The sequence below is a fragment of the Rhipicephalus sanguineus genome, chromosome 6, assembly GCF_013339695.2.
Source record: "Rhipicephalus sanguineus isolate Rsan-2018 chromosome 6, BIME_Rsan_1.4, whole genome shotgun sequence".
NCBI classification, from domain to species: domain Eukaryota; kingdom Metazoa; phylum Arthropoda; class Arachnida; order Ixodida; family Ixodidae; genus Rhipicephalus; species Rhipicephalus sanguineus.
In genome coordinates this window covers 103,804,496-103,827,635 of record NC_051181.1, presented here as the reverse complement: position 1 = coordinate 103,827,635, position 23,140 = coordinate 103,804,496, and the positions used below count along the sequence as shown (strand labels likewise).

Sequence of the window (23,140 nt, the reverse complement as noted above, 5' to 3'; positions counted from 1 at the left end):
CGTTTGTTACTGTTGTCCTTTTCATCTTACGCCACCTTACTTCCAACTCTGCAGAGTTCTGAAGAAGACTATTATGAAAAAGCTACTACCTATGCTGACACTAATGTATTAGAACACCACAGATTCTTATTTATAATTTCCTAATAACTGATGTCCACATTTAGAGCAATTTTCGTTCGTGTCCTTTTTTAATAGGACACCAGGAGCGAAACGCTTAAGACTGAAATCGGCTGGTGTTTCCTGATATTGGCTAAGCGATGGTTAATATTGCCGGTGTCGTCTAGCTTTGCCTAAAGGTGGCTAAATGACTCTTAACGGTAGCTACTTTAGCATCTTCGTTGTCCTAACACCACCATGGTGTTCATTTAGCCCTAAACCGATGATAAAATTGTCCACCAATGTCTTTATCTTTAGTATACGTGTAGTGAGCAAAGATTTGACCTTCTGGGGCTCAATTACATCTGGCTGCAGCCTAAGCGATGCACTCACATAAGACATCGCCGATCTCGTTGGGAAAGAGCAGGTACGCTATCGCAACGCCGAACGCTGCCAGCAGTAGTACGAACCACAAGCTGAGGCAGCAGCACCGCATCCACGGGAAACGCGCTCCTTTCGTGCGAGATTCCTCGTCACTGCCCTCCTCCTCTTCGGGGCTTGTGGACCTGCGCAGATGAGGCGACCAGACAGAGGCACGAAATTCACTTTGTAGCGCATCTTACCATGAAACTTCAGCCTTGCTAGTTATCCTTACTAATAGACACAGCCCTGACGATAAGAATGCTAGTATATTACGCTGAAGCTTCGTTTAGTTTCCAATAGGGGCGTTCCAAAGGCGGCTGTTTTAAACGCCATCAGTGCGCCTGTGTTCTTTTAAATGCCAGCGGTTGCGCGCAGTCCGGGGTAATCGCAGAGCCGACGGCTTCCCGGATCGGATTGCTGAATCCTTTGAGAGATGGCGCCGGGCAGCGTGCAGCGCACCACGCAGTGTGACGCCTAAGATTGTGGCTAATACCATCTCCAAGCAATTTGCTTTGCCGGTCGCCATTTCATGCTTACCTCTACTCTAGATACCGCGAGAACCGGTATCTGGAGTACGTGTCACTTATCAGGCAGCCTTCGACGCTTCCGATTGGATGCTGAGGACCGGTTTCAACGCTTCTCATTGGAGGCCAGTACCACACCAGCGTCGCACGTCATCACATCAGCCACTCCGCTCCTTTCAACGCCGCTAGATGGCGATGTCCTCCGCACGCCTGCTGCCGTAGAAACGGCGCAAACGAGACACTCAATGACGTATGTCATTGTAGTATGTTTATCTCAACTCCGTTTTTCATCACCAGTCAGAATTTCGTCCATAGAGTGGATCAGACTCCGGCGGCTTGTGCGCACTCGCGAAAGGTGGCTGGACGGCAGGTCTCCCGAGGTGTGGACGATGTCCAGCGTAGGCGCTCTGAGCTTGTAAATACGTTGTAAATATGCTGTTTTGGCAGCCTTCTGTATATAAACTGCTCGAATTCTCCATGATCTCCGAGCGTCTGCCTGCAAATCGCCACCACGACCGTCGCTGACAGGGAACCTCCGGTGCCTAATCTTCACAAGCCTGGTGGTCAGCCTCTGGCTGAATCGCGATTATCGTATCGCGGTTAAAGAACCCAAACTTTACTTGGAGATATGTGCTGTCAAATCTGTGGTGAAAATATGGTCAACCAAGATAGTAGCAATGAATTGTTTTACTCATTGAAGCCATCGTAAATAGCGCAACGAAACGGGACAACGCAGAGGAAGACGAGCACAGGCGCAAACGGTTAACCGATTTCATTGACGATGAACTTAACGCAAAACACCATCTAGCCCTACACTCAACTATCTTATGCGTTAAAGTACAACTGCAATTTGAACTCTAAGCGAAGGAATATCGCGCGGACGGTCGGTAGATTTCCGAGGAAAAAAACTGCAGGTGGAATTCAAAATAAATATTCTCCTCGCCGAAAAAAGAAAGAAAAATGATAAAGCATGTATTTGATACTATCCGTGGCATCGAATATTCTCGGTCACAAAATAAATAAATCAGAAAGATTAGCGTGGCTTGCCCTGCGTGCATCAGCGTAGCCCGCAGCAGCTTTTGCTGTTCTGCCAAGTTTTGGAAATTTTCTCTGTCTTTTTCCCCCTGTTTCGTTCTTTTTCTCTTTGCCTCTGTCTTCTTATGTCTTTTTTTTTTCTCTGTTATAAGATCAGTCGTTATAAAAGAAGTCGCAAAGCTGTTTCAGCCTTGGCACTAGCACAAGACAGTGACATAGTGGTATGCTTCATCATCTGTAAACAAAAGCATTCCTTAAGTTTATGCGACGATGCAGGCACGTTATATATCAAACGCCCTGAATGTCAAACATTGCTAGAATGTTGGGCAAAACCTTGTAGTTACTGAGTCCTTGGAGACGCCGTGAAGATGAAGCCTATAATATTGTATTTATTCGTACTGGTAGCGCTCAGTAGCATGGCTCTGTAAGTATAGCTTACAGAATTTATTTAATTCGTAAAAGGGAACGCATTTAATAGGAAACTTGAAGAACGACGTGCACCTGTCGCAAACCATTCTATTTGCTGTACAGTTTGCATCTGCGTTCATCTGAATGCCCTTCTATTGCACCTTTTAATGAAGTCTTTCCCCTTTCGCATCGAAATGGCTGACAACCCTTTTTGTGACAACTGTGGTAACGATAAAACATTACAGCACGTCTTCTGCGACTGTCCTTGGTATAGTGCGCCGAGAAAATCACTCGCGGTCGCTTTTCTTCGCGTAGACTACTCACCGATGACGGCAACAGCCATTTTGGAATATCGTCCTGGGAGGTCATCGCGGATGAAGGCCACGAAAGCAGTGCTCAAATTCTTGAAGTCATCAGACTTGCACTGCTGGTTATAGACCAGTGGCGATATCGTGACTATGAGTTGTGGGACTCTGAGGGCGCGTGCTCCCCCTCTCTCTCTTTCTCTCTACCTCTACTTTAAAGCTCCCCCATCTCTTTCTCCCGTAGGGTAGCATGCCAGTTTTTCTAGACTGGCTAACATCCCTGCCTTCCCTTTCTCTCCTGTTCCTTCCTTCCTTTTAACGTCCAACGCACTCGACGATTACGGTGATCGGGGAGTCTGCGTGGCATATGAGCAAGTATATATAAGAATGGTCTAAGTACAAGTATATAAGCACTATGCGACTATGACTCATCCCATTTTGAACTGCTCAGTATAGCCAGACGACGTACGCGCTTTTACGGAGGAACATATAGAACAAAGGTGAGCGAAAGAGCGGGCTCGTTGCTCGCAAAGTAAGTGCTAATACAACAGCACGCCTGCACAAAGATGGAGTTAGATTCAACTATGCAAATCAAATAACATGGTAAGTTTGCGCGCTAAAAATGTACTCCTTCTTTCTGCTATGACATTCTCATTGGTGGGTCAACGTATAGCCTATAAGCTGCTTTTTTTTAGGTGAGCGTCTGCCGTTACGATGCGGCTCTCTTATCGGTGTCGCGCGCACTAATTAAAATATTATAATTCCATTAAGTAATACCGAAAATGCTACGCACTACGTGATAATTCACCAGTGGGGAGTTTCTGCCTTATTGCATTTAACGAAAGTGCGCTGCAACAATAAGACAGCTGCCCTTGATTCCTGTGCGGATTATGTTCAGGGTTAATAATTAACCGTTATAAATGGTTATACGGTGCACTTTGTTCAGTTGACGCACTTCAAGGCTCCGGGGCTGTACACATTGAACAATGGCAGCAGGTCTAACAGCCACCGCAGGTTGCCACTTATATCGGAGGCAATGTTTACAATGCAAGAGCTGCGCGAAATATGAGCAGTGCACTCGAAACAGTGATTGCCGGCTGAGTTTGCGTTCTTGTGATTGCTTACGTCTCTGTGAATTGTGATTGCCATGCTAACTCAACAGCACTGTGCAACGCGCAGAAAGCAAAGGTTTACTCTATGGGCGCGGTTCGTGAACCGCTACATAGTTTGATTTCTGCGAGCCGGTACTGAACACAAGAAAAATAGAGCGCGTCTAAGGAGCAGTCAAACCAGACCTGCCTCTTTTTTTTTCCTTTTTCGGACTGCATGATTGAAACACGTGGTAAACAGCCACCGACTGCCCTTATCCCAAATTCGCATTGAAGCCCGTTCAGTGGCGACTGCACCCTAACAATATTGTGAAAAATAATATTTCATTCACTGAAATTGTATTGCTCGTTCGCGGTGGTCTGCGATTTCTTTTGATGCCTGAGAGATGTCAATTTGCTTAGGCACGTTTGCTGTTTGCTGCTCGCCTCGAGCGCACGCCTACAGCGGCATCCATTCGCCAAGCGCTGGAGTTGATTGTTTTGGCAGTAGTGCCTTGCGCGGAGTAATGCTAACTCTCCAATTTTTCCTAATAAGGATTTAACCACAATTATTCGGTTGATGGGCCTTAGCAGAACAGGGAGAGGTATCGTCGTACTGTTCCATGCATTTCCCCGACGCGCTGTACATGACGGGTCACAACCCTGTTCGACCAAGCTTCTTGGCACAGCATACGCACTGTTTCACGAGGCATCTTACTGAAATAATAATAACCAGCACCATATTAATAGGCAGCATCATACTAACCAGCATGATTTGTTTAGATATTTCCTCGGTTTCTCTTTCATCTTGGGAGAACAACTACTGTAATCATCTATTTACAAGTCTGTGAATTTGGGCTTGCTGCTATTACATACTTAATCACGTAACGCAAAAATTTGACGCAGGACAAGAGAGTGGACGTATACTAGCGCTAACTTTCAGCAAAGTTTATTTTTAAGCGCGTACAGATATACACTCTCGAAATGAAAAAAAAAACAAGCAATATCCCCCCCAGAAGCACACAAGTGTCCTGCGCGAACATCTTACAATGTCAGGAAAGTTAATTCTTTTTGACACAGCCTGAGGGAGGGAGTGCTGACGTAGTCTTGCCCTATTTTACAAATCCTCTCTTCCTCGATAATTTCTTTCTTTTATTTGTTTTTTTTCTGATGATGACTGTGTCATGCAAAAGCCGCTTGCAGCCGCACGTGCTGCAGTAGAAGGCCAAGAAACTATGGCGACCATTCTTGATATTACAAGCATGTTTCCGGAGCCTGTCATTAATACAGCGGCAGTTTGTCCTACGTACTGCTTGTCACATGAAAGAGGTATTTGATAGATTACGTTTGCTGCACATGCGACGTAAGGATTTTTGTGCCTCTTAGAACAACTTCGTTTTGCTGTTGTAGAAGTACTCATATTTCTACAGCAAGAGCATGCACGACTGAGCTCTTCGCGAAAAGCTTCCACACTTTTGCTGCCGCATATAATTCTGAAGATTCTCGCAAATGCCGCTACTGATTTACTACCTCTGTGTAGGATAACCAACCCAGTTTGTTTGTTTTTTCTTCTTTCTTGGAAGAACCAACTGTTTTCATCGTCGTTTTCATTGCAGATGTGTGATTCCACGTCCTACTGGCTTGACTATTAGATATGCTTGCACAAGTAACGTAAGCACGACTGTTACTCATGCTATAGTGCATATTGTCGCCCCAACGTCGAAAGCACTTCGCAATATAACCACTTGGCAATATCATAACCCATTGACTGCTTCTCTAGTATTCTACTTTGTAAATCTATGATTTAAAATAACAGAGAGCTGAGCTGGTTGGTAAGTATTCATGTTAAAGAGACAGGGCGTGCAAACACGAACGCAAGAGAGAAGACACCACAAACGCCGACTAACAACTGAAGAGACGCACAACGGCGGAAAAGAAAGAACGCACGAAAACTTATCTTCGCATACGCATGCAATAGGCGAACCTATCAATCCGGCACGCCTGGTGGTCTACGTGAGAGATAACTATTCAGACACTTGATTTCTTCCTATGGAGGTTAATCCACGGTTGGCTCAAGCATGCGCTCAACCATCAAACGCGTTTCTTCATTTTTGTGCCGGTACAAAATCGCTCATTCATCGAATTTAGGCGTGCACTTACGCTCTCGATAATGTAAACATAGATTAGATGGTGAGCCTCCAGTTAGCGATCTCTTATGTTTCATTAATCTCTTGTTAACACAGCGACCCGTTTGCCCTACGTAAAAGCGGCCGCAGCAAAACGGAATCTTATACACCACCGCAATCAATAAATTTGTTGGTATGTTTCACAACACAAATATCAGTCCGCTTCTTGTCTATCACCCGCTTATTCTTTATCTGTACTACGGCACATATCTTACCTAGCTTATTGCCAGCCATAAAAACTGCATTAGCGCTGTATTTACCCCCTACTTTTTTTAGCCTATGAGATACGCAATGAATATAAGGAATACCGGCGACACGCTTTTAAACGATCAAAGTGCCGCTAAGAAATGCGAAGCATTTCTTAGCGGCACTTTGAGCGTTTCTATCTATCTATCTATCTATCTATCTATCTATCTATCTATCTATCTATCTATCTATCTATCTATCTATCTATCTATCTATCTATCTATCTATCTATCTATCTATCTATCTATCTATCTATCTATCTATCTATCTATCTATCTATCTATCTATCTATCTATCTATCTATCTATCTATCTATCTATCTATCTATCTATCTATCTATCTATCTATCTATCTATCTGGCCGCCTACGTCTGGGTGCTCTCGTGATCGCCTCCTTAACTTGGTGTAGGCCGAAATTGGCGTGGGAGGGTAAGAGGATTTGACGAATATGACAATGACATTCGGCTCATTACATGAATAACGTGAAAATCTTGTCGCGTACGTCGTCAAAACCTTTCCTCCAGACACGTGTGGCACATACCCATTTACTACGGGCCGCGGTGTACTGCTATGCGCTACAGGTGATTGACACTTTATATCTACCCAGATGCGAGAGCGTTAGGAAAACCGACATCGGCAGCGTTGACCCAACAAATGCAAAGAATAAAAAGTAGGATCCCAGCAGGAATCGAACCAAAGCATTCTGCAGGGCAGTCCGGTATTCTACCAAATAGCCACGCCAGCTCTAGAAACTACTTTGGAAAAACACCCTATGCAGGCGTAATGTCGGTGCAACGTCAGTTGTGGCTGTGCTGCTAGCTGTATAATTTTATAACAAAGAAACAAACAATACATTTGTACTCCTGCTATACAGACGTCATGTCCGGTTAACGTCTGTGGTTCCAGTGTTGACTCCGCTTTTATAGCAGCCTAAAAAACGTCGCATTTGTATTTTTATGATTTAGCAAGCTATATTCAAGCGTTACCCGACCCCGGCAGAATGCACTAACGAAAGTTACGTATGACATTCACATGATCGCACCGTAAAGTGTACTCCGTTTACTGACGTGTGTGCTTTAAGTGGGTACTGCCGTTACGTCAGGCCAGGCCCGTAGCCAGGGGGGGGGGGAAGAGGCTAGCCCCTCCCCCCCCCCCCGAATTTTGGTGAAGTACGTGATTTTACCAAAAATAAATAATAAAAATTGGTGTTTTCCTCAAAAAGTCAAGGGTTTTAGCGAGTGCCCCCCCCCCCCCCAAAAAAAAAAAAATTCCTGGCTACGGGCCTGCGTCAGGCCATAAGTTACCCTTTAAACGCCAATGCTGTCGACGTGCCTGGTAAGCCCACGATGGGCACATATCTATACAAGAAAATTCGACGACACAAACCACCGAGAAGAAAAGGCGAAAGGAAAGAGCGTCAACTCGCAACTGACTTTATTCTTGCAAATCCACCGCAATATATATACCATGCCACACATGCGCAATAACACACCATGCGTCACATCGAACATTCGGCCACTCTCAATGCACGTGCTAATTCAGAAATCTGTCAAAAAAATCAAACTCAGCTGAACGCAGTACCACCGACGTATCGCTAATACAGATATCTTTTTTCTTTCGCCTGTCCTTTCTTTCCTTTCGCCTTTTCTTCTCGGTGGTTTGCGTCGTCGAATTTTCTTGTAAACATGCACCAACTAGCCCAACAGCAAGTTTTACTAATGCACACATCTACTACACTTACAAAAACACCTCGATTCACCTTGTAACGCTTGGCTCAAGCCAAAAAATGCAGCATAGAACCACTCGCTGACTGCTTCGCATGAAACCGATTCCCGCAAGGCGTGGGATCTGCCGAATTTTTTCCTATTGCTTTCTGCAACCATGCTCGGACTTCACAAAATTGATTTCTTTAAGCGTTCAGTGACAGTGGCAACTGCCACGCGAGGATAACCTACACCTAAAAGACGTGTAACCTATGCGCTAAAGCTGGCACTCATTTTGTGTTCCCATGACTCAGTGAGAGACGACTTGAGGTATGACATGACTATACCACTTTTTACAATCTTAGAATGCTTCGACGAGAATATTAACATCGGTTTAGGAGATCTAGGACAATTTTGCCAGCAAACGTGGTTGTCCTGAAACGTTAAGGAAACGTCTAAAAATTGTATTGCATCATTCTGAGGCAATTCTTTAGTTAAGTTAAGCCCTCCTCCGTTTAATTCAAATTGTTCGCTTATTCACGTGACCACCGATTCAAGGTCATCACCGCTACAGAAAATCAAGTAATCGTCCACGTACAGAAAACCGTTATTAATATCATTACCTAAGGCGTCCTCTGAACGTTTGTCGATCTTGCTAAGGTATAAATCACTAAGAATTGGAGCAACCTTTGAACCAATACAAATTCCTGATTTCTGCGCCTAAATACCTTCCCTCCAACCTACCAGCGTCGACTTTAAATACATGGAAAGGATTTCTAGAAAAGCCTCCTTAGACACATACTTTTATCAGTGAAAACAGTTTCCTGTCCTTGTTCATTAATACAGTCTCTAACACATTTTAATAACCCTTCATGTGGCTAGGAATAATAAAGGTCTTCGATATCCATGCTAAAAGCTTTACAACCACCAGGGTTCTCCTCTGAGTAGAAACTGAACTAGCGCCTGAGAATTACGCATGCGAAAAGGGTCTGAAAAACTCAGTGAGGTTAAGCGGTTCTGCTAGTAACTAGAAACAGCAATTTGCCAGGTGCCTTTTTTCAGAAACAATAGCTCGAAAAGGAATCTCGTTCTTATGCGTTTTCGCTGAAAAAAAAATTATAAAGTGAGCGATTTAGCCTTCTTGACATTACACGCGATTTTCTCAAGATTACGTCTTAACAAAAGATTGACAGCACACTGCCTAACTACTGGTGGTTTAAGTTTTACCATCCTAAAATTCTTTTTTTATGGCTGTTAACGCTTTTCTGAGAACATGCTGTCTGGACATAATTACGAAATACCCTTCCTTATATGAAATAATAGGCCTGAGTTTCTTCTCCACACAATACTTAACCAAAGACTGGATAGTATCTGGAGTGCTAATTTGCTTATTAGAGCCCTTGATACTCTTGATACTAGCAATGCAGTCTGAAATGCAATGCGAGCGCTCTTCTTCTGCGACTAGTCTAGTGATGCTGCGCGGCAGGCTTAAGACGTCTATTGCTTTTAGATTAGGTTTAAAGCAATATTTTGGACGAAGGCTAGGGTTTTGCAGTGACTATCCTCTACGACAGTTCCTCCGAGGACAAGTAGGTTATTTGGTGGTGAAATAGTAGAAAAAATCTCCTAGCGGCGAACTTCACGCCTCCAGGAGCCGTTGTGCGCCGTTGTGCGCCTTTTCAGTTCTTAGTCGGCGTTTGTCGTGTCTTGATATCTCTCTTGTGTCCGTGTTTGCACGCCCTATCTCTTTCACATATGTGGACGAGTTTGAACACCGGCCGATCCATCTGAAAATCTTTCCGTTGGATGTGGCCAACGAGCCAGTGTTTCGATAGTTCCATGCCGTGCACATCGCTCGTGAAGTGCGCTTAGAAGAGGAAAAGCTTTTCAATGCGATCAATTTCTTGATGAACCAAAGGCACGTGGAGCATATCTATCTATCTATCTATCTATCTATCTATCTATCTATCTATCTATCTATCTATCTATCTATCTATCTATCTATCTATCTATCTATCTATCTATCTATCTATCTATCTATCTATCTATCTATCTATCTATCTATCTATCTATCTATCTATCTATCTATCTATCTATCTATCTATCTATCTATCTATCTATCTATCTATCTATCTATCTATCTATCTATCTATCTATCTATGTCACGAACTTGACATTTACCAAAATTGGCATGGCATGTCATTCACAGAGACCGGACTTTAGGCAAATGCCCAATTTGTCCCTTGCAATCATTTCGCCCCACTTTGATATATGAGCCGGAATTAGAGGTTGAGAAGGGCTTTTGTAGTGCTTTATAGCGCCTATAAATGCCTGTTATTGGCGTCTGTGCCTAAATGTCTATTAGTGCCTAGAAATGCCCATTTTAGGATCGCCGCCTATATGAACACTATTTATACTTAAATTGGAGATTCGAGTGCAGTTTGAGGCCGTTATTCATGTTACCTGGCAAGAATGACTGTTCGGAACTCTATGCGGTTCAACCTAGTGCTCTACTTCAGACAGCTTCCGGAAAACAACCACTAGCAGCAGTGAAATGGGACGCGCCACCCTCCATACGTCGCCGCGCTGACATGGCGGGAGTGGTCGGCAAATGCAAAACAGTGTAGAGCCGTTAGGGAAGAGGAGAGTGAAGATCAAAAGAAAGCGAAATGTGAAGGGCAGGCGGCTTTTGTTTTGCTTGTAAGTTACTCCTTAATGTTTTCACCGATAGGGAAGAAATTGATCCTGCACGGTTATATCCGGCCAACACGAGGCATCCCCCCTTTTCTGGTGTTTTAGTGGTCTGGCTACCTTCTCCTGTGCTGCCCTTCTCAACAGTGGGTTGTCAGGTGGACACTTGATTTACCATGCCAGAGAATGAAAGAAGAGACCGTATCCTACGAACCGTGCGTGGAAAGAGTGATTTGCACGTCTATGTTCAACTGTTGGAGCCTTTGTGCCATTATAAACTATATCATCTTTTACTTTCATGTGGTAGATGCAAGTCGCGCACGTCCTTGCTTTGAAATTATTTGCATTTAGGTAAAAATGTATTGTGCCTACATTTACGACGTTGGAGGCCTAAATCTTGTTTTGTCTGCCTATTCTTGGCGCCTAAAACGTTTTTTTTTACTGCCCATTTCCGGCACTTAAAACGCGCTCTTTTAATGCCTAAAAATGCGGCCTCCTGTTATAATGTATGACGTCGATAAATTACAGATCATAACATAAACATCCTGTCATGTGTTACGTCTTGATACACACGAGACGGTTTTAATGGTTTCGCGGCCATTTCATGATTTCCATATATACCAATATGGGTATGGCATGACATGAGCCTATGACGAACATAAATTATGAGTCATGATATTGCCACGCACGTTTATGAAGTTTATTTTGATGTATTCGGGTTTCAGCCACACAAACTGTTAGCAATGCTGCGCGCAGACAGCACCGCGATGCTTGAGAAGCTTCGCGATTATTCGAGGTCATTCTGTTAAGATTACGCGCAGGATGCAAACAGTTAAGTTTATTCGAGAGCTTACGCGAGCTCCAGCGATAACACTGGAAGTTGTGATGACTGCATTATAAAAGACGACGCGCTCCACCGATGATGAGATTACTCGACGGCCGACGAGTGTTCACGCCACTATTAGTGTAAATCGCTTGCATGTCGTATTTTCATTTTCCGGGCACAAGTACGCCCAAATAAAAAGTTTAGTTTTGAACACGCCGACTGCTGCCATCGTCAACGTCACGAACACGTGACAGTATGAAAATCATGCCAATCATGTCATGCACGTAATGACATACATGGCATGGTCTGATGCAGAAACACTTGGCATGGCACGGCATTAGTGCATTCCAGACACGGACAGACATGGCGTGAACATCATGTCATGTGCGTCATGACACGCATGACACGGTCTTGGTTGTGTTGCGGCCGTTTCATTAGCTTGATATATACCGAAATTGGCATGTCTTAATTTACGATCAAGACGAAAAGATGTAGCAAGAAGCATCGCCAGAAGTATGTTCAATGTTGTGCTAGTGTTGTGTATAAGATACCTCTTTCTTGCGGGCGTTACTATGTTGGTCAAACGGGGCGGTGCGCTAATGACCGCATGCGCGAGCATGCGAACAACGTCCGTAAACAAGCCAGAGATAGTCAACTGTCTCTTCACTGTAGTGACTGTGGTTGCCAGCCATCTTTTAAAGATTCGATATTCCTGTCAAAGTACCATGGTGAACGGGCGCGAGTCATTTCTGAAGCGTATCATATCTATAACGGCAGCGAGGCACGTGTCAGCCTCCCCTCGATCTCCCTCCTTCCGAAGGAGTTAACTTTTCTGTCTGATTAAGGACTTTTTGGCCTCTGCGCAGGCTAATCATCATCTTCTTCTTTGCTTTCTCACTTTTCTGTTTCCTTGAAATTGTGGCGGAGTATACACATGCGGACTGGAAAAATAAAGCACATTTGGTTTTTAGTCAACGTCGTGGTTTGTGTCCTTTCGTCGTCCCGTCTTTCAGCGCTGTTTTCTACAGTTAATCATTAACCAACCAGTCCAAATGCGTACCTTATTGCAGACAAATTCACGCACGCATAAAATGACAAGAACACAAGCGCTGTGTTTTCGTCATTTTATGTGTGCGTGAATTTGCCCTTTTGTGCGCTGCTTCATCAAATATTAGAACAGTGGCCGTGTACATTAAATATAATTTCAAATTCGTTCGCGCGCATTAATGGTTATCGCGACAGACTCGTTAAATCAGAGATACCGCTTTGTGATGGCGCTTTCCGATAACAGTCGAAATTAACTATTGATCAGACGTGCTTTTATTTTAGCACGCTTTTTAACAAATGGGTGCCTAATCTTTCCCTCATTCACTATCTCTCGTCGTGCAAGGGCTGAGGAAGATTATTTGATGACAACTACATGATTGGCAGCTGGCGGCTGGGAGCATGGCTGCTCCCAACAAATACATGACTAACGACAGACAAGTGCGAAAGTAGTCCGCCTCGCTGGAAGAACCAGCGTTTACGGTGCTCGTCTACTGACTCGAAGGTCACGGGTTCGATCCCGGCCGTGGCGGTCGCATTTTGACGAAGGCGAAATGCTAGAGGCTTGTGTACTGTACGTTTTCAGTGCACGTTAAATAAGAACACTAGATGGTCGAAATTTCCGGAGCTTTCCACTACCGCGTCCCTCATTATCATATCGTGGTTTTGGGACGTAAAACCCCAGATATTATTGTTATTACGTGTAAGAAAGTAAAATTGGGACAGCTAATTTTTGCCCTTTGAAACAGTTTTAACAAACTCATGTGGGCACTGGCCTAGCCAGGAGGAGAACCAAAACGTGCGTGTAAGATTCCGTCCCCACAAATAAAGCTTTCTTGCCGCATCAGTCCATGATAGAGGGATCGGAACCACTTTAGTTCTTTCATGGGCTGAGCTGGCTGCGCCGTCGACTAATTGATTCCCATTTATGCCGGTAGGACCTGGTAGCCGCTGACATAATGTCTTATCCTCTTGCTCGATCCTGATGGTGTCAATTTCTTATTTCAAGCACCAATTGCTCGTACACGCAGGGCAAACTGCAAACTCTGAAGCGCTGCCTTTGAATCGCAGAATATGACCAGTTAGCATGGTCGCACTTGTACGATGCATTGTAAAGCGGCTCTCATAGCGGCGAGCTCTGCGGCCCTAGATGTTACATGTGACAATTTAAATTTCATTGCTAGTGCTGCTGCCGGAATCGCAGCTGCACCTGGTGAGCTGTTGAACCAACGGATTCGTTTAATCAACAAGTATCTTAGGGCATGGTGACAAGGAAATAAGAAAATGATTAAGGAATTCAAAGGAATGAGAGTTGCCCTTTGAAAGACACTGTCATGAAACAAGAATGACACGCTCTCTGTGACGAGATGACTAGAGCCACTGTGCTCAGCAATAAAATCGTTGCATATTACCAGTTTGGTATACCACGAGTTAGTTACGCAATGCAGTACACAAGTGTTGAAGATTGGGCGAGTTGGTTCGTCGTACTTGAACTGCTATAGCGCATAACGGGGAAGAAGAAACGGCCGAGCAGATCGGCACAAGAGGACAGAGCGCTAACTTCCAACTGAGCTTTATTGTGAAAATGCATCAAATATGTAGACTTGCGCAAGCATACAAAAAACACCCTAACGCAACGCCAAGATTAGACACACCATCGCACTGTCACATGCCACGGATTCATAGACGGTTTCCCTGATTAAGGAAGGCCACTTCATGTTCAGATAAAGCCAACGAAGGGGTGCTGATACATCTGATGCCAGCTCTTGCTATACAATGCGCTTCAATAATCTCTCGAGTGATTTGTGACGGGTGCTTCCTTACTACTTCACATTGATCAAACATAGGGGAGCATCCACAATCGCGGCAGTGAATTCCAATGTGTTCCTGCATTGCTTTGTGAAGATTATAATGGTGCTCTTTTAGCCTTTCATTAAGGCAGCGCCCCGTTTGGCCGATATACCTCTTACCACATCAGAGTGGTATCGAGTAAACAACCCCCACTTCACACGGCACAAACCGAGTTTTGTGCTTGGTTGAGCAAACAGTGGCGCGTGATACGGGGGGATTGACTGCTTTGCAAAGCCGCTGTAACTTATCCGGCACCGAAAACACCACTTTCACACTGACCTTCTCCCCTATCTTTTTTAGTCGGTGGGAAATTTCATGCACGTAGGGTAAAACTACGGGTCTTTTTCGGTCGTTAGATTCCGGCTGAGCCGCGGAGTTGCAGTCTTTTTTTTATCTGTTTTAATAGCTTTTCAGCTATAGATGCCAGTAGGATAGCTGGGTACCCGGCACTCAAAAGCCTTTCAGCTTGAGCTGCAAAGCTGCGCTGCATGACATGACGACATGATTTCCTAAGGGGGTTGATGAGACAAAGATTTGTGATGCTTCGCTTCACTAACTTGGAATGGGAAGAGTCATAGGGTAAAAGAGGTTTTCCAGTTCTAGGTGCATATAGCCAGCACACATGGTCAGGTGAAAGAATCAAATTCAAATCTAAAAAGCGTAAGCTGTTGTCAGTTGGCATCTCATGGGTCAATAAAAGCGGTTTAAAACATTCATTAAAAGTCATTACAATATCGTCGGTTAGGTGCTGGCAGGTAGCGTCACTGCAGTCGATGAAAATCAAGAAGTCGTCTACGTAACGACATACTTTGGCGACAATATTTTGGTCAAGCATGCTCATCAGCAATCGGTCATCATATGCAAGGTATATGTCACTAAGGTTCGGTGCGAGGCATGACCCAGGCCCAGGCCCAGGCCGTCGAGCCCAGGCCGTCTGCGTGGCAAGCAGGCGTTCTACCACACAGCGACGCTATTGCTTGAAACTGCTTCGGACAAAAAGCCTATATGAATGTCATGTAGTGAAAGAAGGCTCCTTAACGCATGTAATATTGCGTGGAAGAAGCGTACAATCGCGCAAGGCGTCAAAAGATGTGAATTCCGCAACGAGTGCGTGTTTGAAAGGCCCACCCATTACAACGCGCTCGCACAAATTTAATCATCATCAGCATCAAAAGCATCAAAAAGTGGCCAGCTGCGTAGGTTCGCTTGTTGCCTTACAGACGCGTAGTGGGCCCTTTGCTGATTTCAAAAAGGAAGAATTATGGCGCAGTGGGCACTCAACAACTGCACTTGCAGTAGGCATTCTACGTTAGTTTGAAATGGTCAATGTTACGCGCACACTCGTTCGTTTCCTTACGGCACGGTTGAGGCATGCACCGAGAACCGAAGCCAGGCTAGCAATTGAGAAGGCGATGCGCACGGGGCCCGATTACGCTGTCGCGTACTACACTCTAAGCACGGTAACGTTTACTAAAGGTGCACATTTTCACAAATTTGTGTACTTATAAAATAGAAGTTATCTAGTAACCTTTAGTACCCGTTCACAGTATCGAGCATTCTCACGTAAAAATAGAGGTTACGTTGTACAGTACACGGTATACTGTTTACACAAAACGGCTTGCAGGAGATTTTATACGGCCACATCACGTAAAAATAGAGGTTACGTTGTACAGTACACGGTATACTGTTTACACAAAACGGCTTGCAGGAGATTTTATACGGCCACATCACGTAAAAATAGAGGTTACGTTGTACAGTACACGGTATAGTGTTTACACAAAACGGCTTGCAGGAGATTTTATACGGCCACCGCTCTGCGCCTCTTCTTTCCTTCGCTCTTCTTTCTTCGACGCAGTCCAGGAGGTTACGCTCATCACATGGATCAGCCAGTTGTGCCACAGCAACGGAAGCACAGCCTCTTTCGCACTTCGTGCTGCGCATGCCTCGTGTTTTTTCCGCGCTTCCTTGTGCGGTTTTAATACACCGCCCATATACGTACGCTAAGAAATACGAACCTTTGCGGAACGTGTCACATGGAAGGTGCTTCTCGGAACACACGCGATGGCGCATTGTAATAAATCAAGTGCATGACTGCTTATAGAATGTGACAATTGCGGTGACCGAGGCCAAACGCGTCGCCTTCGCTCATTAGAAAGAGGCAGCTAACAAAACATTCGCATATTCGAAGCGACTTGGAGTTAGCATGCACTACAGTAATGATGAACCGCGATTATTATTAAAATGTGGTCGACCCGTCAATATCAGTGAAGACCAGAGATTTTATAACGGTATCATGGTATACGTGTCAGGTCATCCTCTCTTGGTCCAACTTCTATGCAGTTTAAGCATAGGCTGGCGTGATTATAACACTTCAATTATTTTTCTGCTGCTCGTGCACTTTCATTGACTGTGTGATTCGTGCTTATCAAACTGTGTCTTATCCGATAATAAATACCAGCCGTTTATTTGTTATAGGGCTATTTGCCATTTTGTTCACCTTCAAATATGGGATCAGCATTGGAAACGTGGATACTGACAAAATGGGAAGTTGACAAAGCAGGGAAGCTGCTGAAGGCGGTAAAGAAGTGCGCGGAGAATTAACACTGCTCCTCACGGCGTAGAGTATATTCAAAATTGATATACAGACCACTCGCCACACGCCACGTTAAGTCAGTTTCACGTACTTCTCGCAAAACCCAAAGAAATGTCTGAAATCATCGCGTAATAAGTAGCTGGCTGGTACGTTTGTGCATATTATATACGAATGCTGAATGATATTATTAGAAAAACACGCAGTAAATGCAAATGTATGCATACGCAAAACATACAGTAATACGAAGAGCGCATATCAAGAGCCGCAACGCGGTTTTCTCGAGAGATGCAAATTGTAATGCTTAAGCATCTACGTAATTGGATCAAGAGAGGATACTTGTCTGATACACATGGCACAACTCATGATTAAGAATATCTGTCAATCACCTGCTCTTCTTAATTATCGTTTTAGTGGCAGACCGCCTTCGAACGACGCGATGCTTGTGGGCGAAGGTGTGACGTTATGATGCATGCAAGCTCTAAGCCAACTCCAAAGGAAATTGTTTTGTGTTTTTTCTTGCGATTATGGAAGCGTACAATCTCTTGCCACGGACACCGCAACTGTCGTGATCTATGCAGACAAGTACCAGAATTATTCCAAAGCTCCAGCGTGTGTATTCAGGACAGGGCAGGCCATATGACACCGCCGTGAAAGTTCTCATTACTCTGTGTACATATTTGTACGCTGCATAATAAAGCCGCAGAAAGAAGTACAAAAGATTAGGCGTGCACAGAAAGAAGCCCTAAAGGAAGAGCCACGCTTCTCTTGCTAGACGACACTTGGCTGGGCCGATCATGCGTGTAGCGAGTGGTCCGAAATATTGTCGCAGAAAGAAGATCGAAAGAAAAAAGAGGCACATACCCTTTGTTAGGCGACATCTGGGTGGGTGGGCCACGGGTAGAGCTGTTATACTGAGTGGAGCCCCCTGCAAATAATACGTGATCAGCGTCGTGCTTCTCCTTAAGTACACTAGTGTGTGCGGCATACCATAAATGCTGGTACTGCAGGACAGCTGAAACCCAGAGGGCAGCCAAAAAGAGGGTGATTGTCAGTCCTTTACTTTTGTTGCTCGGGTTGTGCGTGCTCACAAGAAACTTTCTGAAGAAAAAAAGAACATGCACCATTCGAAAAGAATTCATATTTTATTGCTTTATACCTCCAAAGCAGAATACATCAAAGTTTATTGATTTATAGCTTCAGGGACTTGTCTAACTGATAGAAGACCGCAGGTATTCAAAGCGTTTCTTCTTGTTTTCGCCTGTGGTTGGTACAAATTTACAGGGGCAGGTGGTCAGGATCTGCAGTCAAACCCTCTCTTGCTGCACGCACCATCATGTTTCATCAGTCAATATGTCAGTTGCTGATTCCGCAATCTCCTCGCTGGACAGTCGATCCTAAAAGGAGAGGACCGTTATTTTGCACTATTCCAACGGTTACTGCCACTTTGCACACAACTGCCGATAGCACGTAATGTGAGACACATACTCCAACCCCCCCTCCCCCCAAAAAAGGGTGTTACTTGACTAATACATAAGCGTTCCTCAAATCTACTATCCTGTGCAATACGTTTATCGGAAAACAAAAATCTTATTTGAAAACGCACGTTAATCCCAAATGCAATTTACTTCTGTTTAGCACAAGAGTCAGCAATACAATAATGTAAGTAACAGTTTAGTAGCAGAAACACGACAGCAGGTGATTAGAAACAGAAACATTGCAATTTACATTTTTCAGTGACCATACTTGGCATTTCACGTGGAGCTTGAATATGGTCGTACCTAATTGTTTTCCTCAAGGGGCATATTCCACTTGACAGTTCATAACCTCGGCTGCACCGAACGTAAGGCATATCGGCGTCTGGAAGTTTCCAAGCTGCCTGATATGAGATCATCTCAGCATGCCTTGGTACATATACACAAGAAAATAACGTACTGAAGAGAGAATATTGCTTACCTGCAAATCACATTTACTACTGTCTTCGGGCAACGTAACAACGGATGCAACCCGCTCGACAATTGCCAGTCTCAAGCGAAGAATCGGCAATGCAGCTCGTCGCAATGGCCGCGCAGCCCACTGAACGTGCCCGTTGCCATGTCTCGTGGCTGATTTGCGGCTGATCGTGCACGTTGATGACTGTCCTTGCTTACTGTATCACCAGTTACACGCCACTCACGTACACAACACGATTAGACCACGCACGTCAACAAAGCGCGGAGTGTAAAACTTGGATAAATCGATGAAACAAAGAGCAGCACCGGCAGCACTACACAAACGCGACTTCAACAACCGCACCAACCGCCTCGCATTCGAATGCTCTTCCCGGCATACACCTCAAGCTGTGCAAAGCCTAGGAGAGATGACGCCGTCCCTGGTTCGATAAAGTTGAAGCGGCGCCTCGAGGACGCCACATTGTTACTCACCGCGAACTCATACATCTCTCTACGCGGCCTCTCTACTGGAGCGGCCGTCCCACGCTGTTTTGTGAACTCAGCGGCATCTTTTTCTCCCGTGTTGGCGAATTGATGACGGTTAAGCGTGTTTGGTGCTATGTTGTCCCGTGACGTTTGCTGCACTTTACGATCCGTTAATTATAACGCGAAAAAAAAGAAACAAACTAGACAACACGACAGCGAAATTCGAATAAATTGTATTGCGAGTCTCGGAAAAATATTTTTCTCGCGCCACGGGATGGTTCTTCGATCGCATCGTCAGTTTAATTTGGTCGGTTGTCGTGTGCTCACAGTACTTTATCTTGTCGCCATATGCGAAGCTTCCCGTAGGCAAATTAATTACTTCTGCGGCTTAAAAGCAAAATAGATATAAGAGCTACTTAATAAGTTGTTTAGCACAAATATTTCACCAACATACGATAGTTTTTCGTTCTTGTGCTTCTGCCGATGTCTGTGCAGATTATGTCACTTCATAAATTACGGGTTTTGGAAGCGGGCTCACCTTATTGAACTCCAGTTTTAGTTCATACCCCACCATCGCTTGCCTCAGTATGCCGCAATGTAAAATCGCTGCTTCTGTGATTTGCTTTTCTGCTGTCAAGACCCGTTCTGTGTGTACATCATCCGCTGTTCAATTGATAAAGCCAGCCTTGAACAAGACAGATCGCAATGTGACACACTGATCAATAAACTTCCACTCCATAGTGTAGGTCCCCTGACGGATGAGTCATTGCGCTTATATATAAGTTACAATCTGAAGGTTACAATGCTCATCGCGGTGCTTTAGCTTTTAACTTGGCACGCTACTGTCGATGTAACCTTTATGAGAGAGGGAAATGAAGAAAACACAAAGATAAAATTGCTGTAACAGCCATGTAACTTATAAATTATAGGTTACATGTCTTTTTATGCTGTCCTAAACGTTACCGTGATTAGAGTGTACTCTTGAAGGCGAAGCTCAAACATCCTCCAAGTTTTTTGGCCCTATTTCGCGCACTTGACTGTTTCTGTTGGGACATGTAACCCTTATCAGTAATTTTTACAATATTAATGCCAATATATCTCAACGCAATATCTTTTCTTCATTGCTTGAGTGTATTTCTAAAGTTTTTTTTCTCCTATCGCATAGATTTACGTACTATCTTTTCGTTGATTCCTGCTCATGTATTACAAGAAGTTCACAGCGGCACACTTCCGATCGATCTCCGTAAGAAGTCAATGCTCCGTCTAGCTGCCTTTTAATACTTTTTTATAATCCCCATAAATCTCGTGCGCCCATAAAATGAACTTATGGTATCTATTGACGGGATAGTTGGTGTGCCATGATATTGATGAAACAGCGCACAAAAGACGCATTCACGCACATACGATGAAGACGCAAACACGAGAGCCGGACTGCTACTGAGGAATTATTGTCTGAAGTCCCGCATCGTACAGAGTAACACGCGCATGCGCTACCAGAGCAATGATCTATGAACAAGACCATAAAGCGCACGCGCGTGTTACTCAATATAAAGCTGTTCTTCAAACAATAAAGCGTCAGTTGCAGTCCAGCGCTTGTGCTTGCGTCACGGTTATGTGCGCGTTAATTTGATAGTTTGAGAATTTGAGAACTTGAGAACGCCTTGGGGACCCACGCTAGTTTTGGATTTTTGCGTCTTGGGCCAACGAGAGCGCAAGAGCCAAAGAGTGGCTTGGGTTCTGCGCATGCGCCCTGGCGGCTTGCAAGCTTTTTGGTCTCCAAGCTCCTTGGGGCCCCAGTTCTCAAACTCTCTAATGTGTCTTTTGTGTGCTGCCTCGTCAATATCAAACATAAATGTTCTCTCTGTTCGAATAATACCCTGAAATCATTTGCACTCATAATATTTCGCGAAGATTTCACGCAGATATGTCGCGAAATCACGACCACGCTACACGTCGAGTGAATCTTCGTACAGTACTACGTCTTTCGCGAGTCTCAAAACACAAAACTTCTTCTTTGAGCTTATTTATCATAAATTATTGCATAAGTCCAATGAAACTACTTGGTTTTCTTATAATGTCTGTTCTTTTTTTTTCGAACCAGTGCGTAAATCGACGAGCTGGACAACCATGCGGTAGCGGCTGTTCTTGTGTACGTAACAACGTTCACAGGGATGTCTTAATATGCCTGGCCAATCATCAAAGAAGACCCTACGATTTTGATCGACATCGAGGATGATTGTAAGCGTACACATGCTATCAAAAAATGTGTGAATTGGGTGCTTGTGCAGCTTCTGGATTACCGTAAAGGAAGTGGTATAAAGCAACGCAGAGCTGTACGGTTTTCTGACATCTTTCTACCTATTTTTCATGGGAAATATCTGCTGAATAAAAAATAGCGCCCGAAACCATTTTGAAACCGCTGTTCAAGTTATTTCTGTTTGCTTTGAAATTATGCAACGCCTCCAGCGAACAGCACATGGCGGACAATGGTCAAAGAAGGGTACAAAGACAAGCGCTGACTTCCAAGAGAGGACTTATCATATATAGATATAAGAAGCACTGCAACGACAAGCATGTCAAAGGTGTGCACCATGGTTTACACAGTCAAGAAATGCCAGTTCCTTGGGAGCGGGTGGTGGTGGTGAAAACGTTTATTGGCTTACGACAGGCACAGGAGGTATGCTGGGGATCAGCCCGCGCTGGTCCCAGCATACCTCCTGTTCTTCTTATGCAAATACATACAGATACCTTACAAATACTAGGTGGAGGTCCCTATAGTTCGGGACTCTTGTGGCCGTGGCCGCCGCCCGAGCGCGCCCGACTACGGCTTGTTGGGCCTGAAAGTCGTGGCAGCCGAGTATGGTCACCTCCCAGTCTTCCCTGGTAGGGTTGGGGATACGGGGAATATAGCCAGGTTGCAGGGGCAGGCCCACACCATGTGATAGGAGTCTGAAGACACCGCGCCACAATTCGGAGAGCTCCGGCTAAAGGAAGGGTCGGAATGTTTTAGAACAGCCGGGCACAGCAATGCATAGGTGAGAAGGTGTAGTAAGAGCCGCTTCTCCGCCTTCTTAAGGCCTTTACATGGGTGGGGCTAAACGTGATGACTGTCTTGATAGTACGCAGTAATATCTTTGAAGGCACAGGCAGGATTAAAATTGGGTTCCTGGTTGGGTGGTGAGGAGAAAACAACCTGGTGAGAGAGCGCGCGGGCGGCTGCATCTGTTGCCTCGTTTCCTGCCAAGCCCTGATGCGCAGGGCCCCACATAAGGTAACGGTGGGCTGGGTCCGTACCCCGTATGCAATTTTCGTAGACTTGATACGCCACGAAAGGAGTGCAGCCTTGTATGACGTTCCGACGTGCCTTTCGAGAGTCGGGGGTTATGTATTTCGGATCGGAATGTGAGGCCGCGAGAGCAGTAGCGACTGCTCCGATACACAGCGGTCGAATTCACTAATCTGGGCACGAATAGGCTCTTCGCGCACCGTTATTAGCTGTTCGGCAGGAGAGTTCTTTTTCTCTACTGCAAAATTCGGCCCGAGTGAAAGAGTCCGCTGAGCGAAGTCTGGTGAAACGGCACCGGTAGCTGTGTGAACGCACCGGACATGGTGGCGGTGTTCCCGTGGATCGTGGGGCAGCGTTGTGCCTTCCGACAAGAAAAGTGGGATTCTTTGTTGTTAGCTATGACATGTTCTTGCAGGAAGCTA

The 23,140-nt window shown here is 44.8% G+C and overlaps 1 long non-coding RNA gene across 1 annotated transcript; it reads left to right on the top strand.

Moving 5' to 3' along the window:
- The first annotated feature begins 2,391 nt into the window (after positions 1–2,391).
- Positions 2,392–21,834, top strand: LOC119397999 (uncharacterized). The gene is made up of 3 exons (XR_005184717.2): positions 2,392–2,502; positions 5,496–5,550; positions 21,534–21,834. It is a non-coding gene; the product is annotated as an uncharacterized LOC119397999 (long non-coding RNA).
- Positions 21,835–23,140: the final 1,306 nt, after the last annotated feature.